This window comes from Lathyrus oleraceus, chromosome 3 (genome assembly GCF_024323335.1).
Source record: "Lathyrus oleraceus cultivar Zhongwan6 chromosome 3, CAAS_Psat_ZW6_1.0, whole genome shotgun sequence".
Classification (NCBI taxonomy): domain Eukaryota; kingdom Viridiplantae; phylum Streptophyta; class Magnoliopsida; order Fabales; family Fabaceae; genus Lathyrus; species Lathyrus oleraceus.
This window is the reverse complement of record NC_066581.1, coordinates 423,090,100-423,096,796: the sequence shown is the minus strand read 5'-3', so window position 1 is coordinate 423,096,796 and position 6,697 is coordinate 423,090,100.

Genomic DNA, 6,697 nt, shown 5'->3' with positions numbered 1-6,697 from the left:
CATAACAATGTTGCCTCTATGCAGAGGACTTCAGATCACACAAGAACAAAGCAAATAGAGCAATATACAAGCTGGTTCAAAGCAAATAACAGTTGAAGTAAACCTTTGAATTGCAAGGATTTGAGTCAAGATCTTTGGATTCTTTTTCAAACAGTTAGCACTATGGATCAAGAGGAGAAGGTTTAGGAACTTTGAGATCTGAAGATTGATCAATGAAATTAAAATTCACATCTGAAAAATTTGAATGGAAATGAGATGGTTCCTTTAGTGAGGTTTGAGTTTTGAGTTCAGCAGCAATTGGGGCGCCTTTAGGTTGAGAAATTATGAAGCCAAGGCCTTGTATTTATAGATGAAGGGAGCTGCAAGCATGAGCAAAGTGTGTGCATGGGTGAAGAGGGCCTCCATGCATAGGCCTATACAGGCGCATGGAGGGCCCAATTCAGATTGGAATGGCAAGCTAAACATCACCAAATATGTTTTGGACGTGCAGATGAGGTGTATTTGGATCAGGCATGGCAATTGAAGTGATTTTCACAAAATGCACTATTACATTGAAGTCTTCGAAAATGCCATGTCCAAAATTAAAATGCAACCTTATGAGTAATGGTTGGAAAGCTTGTTGCATAAGGAACAAATGTCATGTTGATCAAAAATCCATTTGGGCCTTGAAAATTGGTGAAAATTGAATTTGAAGTGTAGGGTGCAAAACATGCATATGTGGAATTTTCAAATTTGGCCAAAGTTCAAGCCCTTCTGTCCTAATGATGCAAGCTTCAAATGACAAACTCTTCAACATGAAAGTTGTATTACATTTCAAGGCAATAAATTTGGACTTAACTGTTTCATCATTTGGATTTTTGATGAAGAAGTTATGGGCACTTGAAGTTGGACTTTTTCACATTTCAATGCATTTGGTCCAAAGTGACCAATAACGTTTTGCATTATAACATGCATTTATTTTGCGATTTTGTAATTTTTCTCAATATAACATTTGAAGTAGACACATTAATATTTCCAATGCATTTGATCCCACATCCAAATCATGAAAAATGAAGGAGTTATGTCTTTGGGAAGTTGACCTAAAATTAGGGTTTCAGTCAAAATGACCTATAATGTCTTGGAATGGATGATGACCTTCCAAGCTTCAAATAAAATTTTGATGAACATGCAAGTCGTTAATATGGTTCTTAAGAACATTTTTTCTCTTGGGGTCATCTCCATTTGACCAACACATAAAACGTTAGGTCTCAGTGTAGTTCAAAATAGTCAAATGAATTCACTGATCAACTTCTCAAGTCCAAAACTCATATCTTGATGAATGGATGATTGAGGACACTCAAATAATTCCAAATATGCATTAAATTATGAATTAAAGAAATCCCCTTGATTGTATTTGACCATGGGTTGAGGTTGCTTCATGAGCAAGGCACAGTTGATGAACATATGAATTAGGGTTTCCTTGGGAAACAAACTTCAAACCCTTTGATTTTCTCTGGTCAAAATGATAAGTTGAGATGCTTGGGGAGCATATTTGATGGATGAGAGCTTTGTGAACCATTGCAATTTTTGCCTTCATCTTCTCTTGGCCATATCAATGCACATAGGATCTCCTAGAAGCTTTTGACCTTGTGACTGCTCAAGCTACAAAAAAAATGTTAGTGACATATTTTTGTGCTTTTGGTTAATGAATAAAAATGATAAAGCAATGATATACAATTCAAGCATGCTTGGTGATCTCAAACCAACTCACAAGAGATCCCACCCAAAGGCAAAGGGAACCAAGATGCTTATGATCCTTGAGGTTATGCAAATGCAATGCTATGATGCCATGAGGGATCTTAGGGTCAAAATTAGGGTCTTAGAAGCATGGCAATGTATTTATAGCTGGAGCTGATGCCAAGTGAGGGAAAATTCGTGTGCCTGAAGCTTTGGGTCCTCCATGCATGGGCCTGTACAGGCGCATGTGAGGCCCAAAATCAAGTGAAATTGCAATTTGATATCATTCTGAAGTGAAATGGACGTCCAATTAGACTTGTGTTTTCTTGTGCATGAAGATTCCATGTGAATTGCATAATTTGGTCACAAATGTTCACATCTTTGAAAGTCACACCTAGAAAATCCAAACATGGTCATGTGAGTAATGGTTGGAAAGGTCTTGACATAAGGAACAAAAGCTATGTTGGGCAAAAATCCATTTGGAGTTTTGAAATTTGTGAAAACTGGCCTTGAAGTTTGAGGTACAAAACATGTATAAGTTCCCTTTGAAATTTTTTCCCAATAGTGACCAACTTCAAGCCCTTCTGTTTCAATGATGCAAGCCTCAAATGGAAACACCTTCAACATCAAAGTTGTATATCATTTAAATATGATCAATTTGGACTTAAAGTTTTCATCATTTAAATTTTTGATGAGAAAGTTATGGGCACATGAAGTTGGACATTTTTCACATTCAATGGTTTTGGTCCAAAGTGACCTATAATGTTTTGTATTATCACATGTATTTATTTTTGGATGATGAAATTTTGTCCAACATAAAATTTTAAGTATACATCTTTAGCTTGCCAATTAAATTGGTCTCAACTAAAAATCATAAAAATTAAGGAAGTTAGGTCCTTCGGAAGTTGACCCAAAGTTAGGGTTTAAGTCAAAATGACGTATAATGTTTTGAATTGAATGATGACCTTCCAAGTTTCAAATGGATTTTTGATGAACCTTAAAGTTGTTCATATGGTTCTTAATAACATTGTTTCTCTTGGGTTAATCTTCATTTGACAAACACATCAAAAGTTATGTCTCAGTGGATCTCAGTTTGGTCAGATGACTTGACTAGTCAACTTCTCAAGGCCAAGCTTCAAATCTTGATGAATGAGTGATTAAGGATACTCACATAGGCTCATATAGGCATAAAATAATGAGTTAAATAACTTCAATTTATTGAATTTGATCATAGGTTGAGGTTGCTTCATGAGCAAGGCACAATCAATGCACAGTTGAATTAGGGTTTCCTTGGGAAACAATCCTCAAGCCCTTTGGATTATCTTGATCAAATTGATAAATTGAGATGCTTGGGAGACATATATGATGATTAGGAACCTTGTGAACCATTGTCATGCTTGCTTTCATCTTCATCTAGCCACTTCATCGAGCATAGGAGCCTCATAGGAGCATGGGATCTCATGATTGCTTGAGCTTCAAAAAAAAAGATGTTAGTGGCATATTTTTATGCTATTGGTTAGTAAACAAATAAGAAAAGAAATAATATACAATACAAGCATGCCTGGTGGTCTCAAACCAACTCACACAAGTCCCAACCCTAGGGTTAAGGAGCCACACATGCTATGATCCTTGAGGAAAATGCATTGAGCAATGATATGATGCCATGAGGGATCTTAGGGTCAAAATTAGGGTCTTAAAGATGCCCCTATTTAAGTTCATTCTAGCCGGAGATATGAAGGTTAAAATCTTCGTCTCGACAAGGTAGAATGAGCTTAAATAATAACAAAGAGACAAATTTTGGTCCCTAAGACACCTCATGATGCAGATGCCCCTATTTAAGTTCATGCAAAAGTTAACACTCTGTGGGGAAATATGGCCACAAAGGAAAAGAAATCAAGAGAAACTGAAAATCCATAGGAGCAATACACTCATTAGGGAGACAGAGGCTCTGCGGAGAAATAAGGGTAAAATGCGTGAGCAGGTCATGACTTGAGAACTTGTTGGGAGACACAAAGGGATTCCATAAAAAATGGAAAGACTCGAGCTAACACAAAGATGCATGTATTGGGGAATATGCCAATACAGCAAAAACTGTCCACAAAGGATACCTCGGATAAAAATCCGGACTCAGATGGGGAAATCCATAGAGGACTCGGCTGAGGAGGAAACAAAGAGATATTACCGGTTACTGGGTAATAAACTCAACGAGACATGTGATCAAAACACCGGTTACTGGGTAAGAGAATAACACACTCAGGGAGAAAGGAATATCTAAGACCGGCATAAGGGTGAGAGATATCAATCATCCGAAACATCTGAGGAAGACCTAAAAGGCATATTTTGACTTAGGAAAATCTGACTCCACAAGGGACAAAAAGTCATAATAGGGTACAGAAGGAAGGAACACCAGGGATACCCGTTACTGGGCATATAATAGGTAACCAACCAGGCATGACTTAGGAACATATCCAAGACACTCATCATCCGAAAATGAGGGCTGAAAAGGCAAACTCGATTTACAGGATGGACATTCGATTCCATAAGGAAATATGAATCTTACTTAACTAGAGAAGAAAAAGACTTCGACTGAAGAACGCATGAGATATATTATCTATTACCGTCAGAACGTAGATAACATACTCGCATGGAATATTATCCATAACCGGTTACTGGGTTAATAAAGGATAAATCGACCGAAAAGAAGGGACATATGGATACCGGTTACTGGGTATAAAATGATGACCAACCCAAAGGAGAAACAATCATTACCAAACAAGAGTAAATGAAAGATGACTCAAGGGGAATAAATTGCTTAACAGAAGAAAATATCCAGAGATATATCACCAGTGATTGGGTGGTATACTCAAAAACGAAGGAATATCAATACCGAATATTGGATAAAAATAACCATCAAAGAGGGGATTACATCTACCGGTTACTGGGTAGAAAACCACAGAAATAGGACTTACAACTACCGGTTACTGGGTAGAAGGCCACATAAATCCACTGGGGAAAAGATGAACAATTACTAGTTACTAAGCAATTGAGCAACTAAAATACAGGGATTTGCAGTGGAAATCACAAGAAAGGAGTCAATCTAGGAACAAACTAGAAAGACGCACTTAAGCAAGACTCGACCCAATGAGGATATAACTCAGGGGAGTAATTCCATCCAGATACACAACTAGGGAGGAAACTGAAACAAAAATCATCCACGAGGACATAACTCAGTAGGGAATATAGAGGAAAGATAGACATTTCCTGCCTATAGGGCTTATTCTATATGGAGAGATCAGACACAAACATCTGCTCGGGGAAGAATATTTCAACAACAGCAGGAGATAACAAGCAAAGATGTATGGCAAAGAATGCAACATGAATATCTGAATGCTATGATTATGCATGTATATGCGTGGTTTATGTATGATTAATGCTGACAGAAAGACATATCTAACACAAACAAGTCCGAAAATCAATGGACGGACATCCGGTATAACATCTCAAAAGAGAAAGGTCGGGCCCACAGGAGAAATCAAATTTGGTGGGGAGCATCCAATACCAGAATGCACCAATCACTGCTGGGGACAAAGACCACCGCTGGAGATAAGCAAAGGTCACAACTATCAATTGCCGGGGATAGGAAAAGTTTCAGCTGGGGAACAGTGTAGAGATATTAATAAGATCTATCATACAAGAACTCTCCTGGGGATCTTATCAGGGGAATATATGAGATTCCGTGGGGAATAAACCACCAACCAGGTATATGCTGTTGAACAAACATAGAATCCTACGTAGAGGAAACTCTACTGGGGAGCTCAAGACGAATAAGATCTGTCGTAGAAGAAACTCTTATGGGGAACTTATCAGGGAATGATATGAGACTCCGTGTGGAACAACCACCAAACGGAAACACATCAATCAAAACAATTCCTTCTCATCTGCTAGAGAGACATCTCTGCAAGGGGAGAGAGAACCAATTGCTCCGCTGTGGAAGGACACAACATCTTCACCACCAGCCCTACTTAGAGGAAACATTCCAATAAGGAGGGGAAAACAAATTAACAGGCTCAGATCAGGCAACTCCACTAGGGACATACTGTAGGCGATCATACTGGGGATAATCCACTGTGAGCAACCCAACCGGGGGTGAGCTGTAGGCAAACCTGCTGGGGATAACTACAAGTATCTCCGGAGGAACTGTCCTGGCTGAGGAAAACGGAAACGAATACTTCGTCAACATGTCCCATGGTGGGGATGTGTAATACCCCAAAATTTGCCCCCCTCATGCATGCATTCATTTTTAGGTCATTTAACATTTCATATTGCATTTCATCATGTCAATCGGAATTAGATCTAAGAAGTTTGAATATCATCCAAGACACTTTGCGGGTTCTATTTGGGTGATCAGTCGACACAAGGGAATGACTTGAGTTACTTCCAACATGTTCAAATGGGGTCTGTTCATCATTCAAAATGTTAATCTTGAAGGAGCAAAAGTTTTTTGATGAACTGTCATGCTCGCTAGGCGAAGCCCACGCGTTTCGAAAAAAAAAAGTGAAAAATAAATAAATAAATAAAATATAACAGAAAAATATTGGACTTGGACCTCTCTCTTTTGAGCCAACAAAGTGACAAAACTCAGGTTATAAATTCTATACTTCCATCTCCCAAAAAACCCTGGGGAAAAAGATAGTGACAGAAGAGCTAACAGAGTTCAAAGCAACCTCCAGAGACTGAAAGGAACTCATCTGCAAAGAGCCAATTCCATCTCATGTAAACCCTCAGATTGCTTTTCAAACCCAACCTGGCAATTCAATTTCATTCGATCTCTCCAATCAGGTTTGCCCTATTTCCATTACTCTATGCTTTCAAATTGAATGCTCTGAATGTATGAGGTATTATCGTTAGGTTTTGCATGTGGGCACATGTTTTAGTATGTATGTCATGTCTTGATGTCTGGATCCTTGCCCCTGACTTTGAA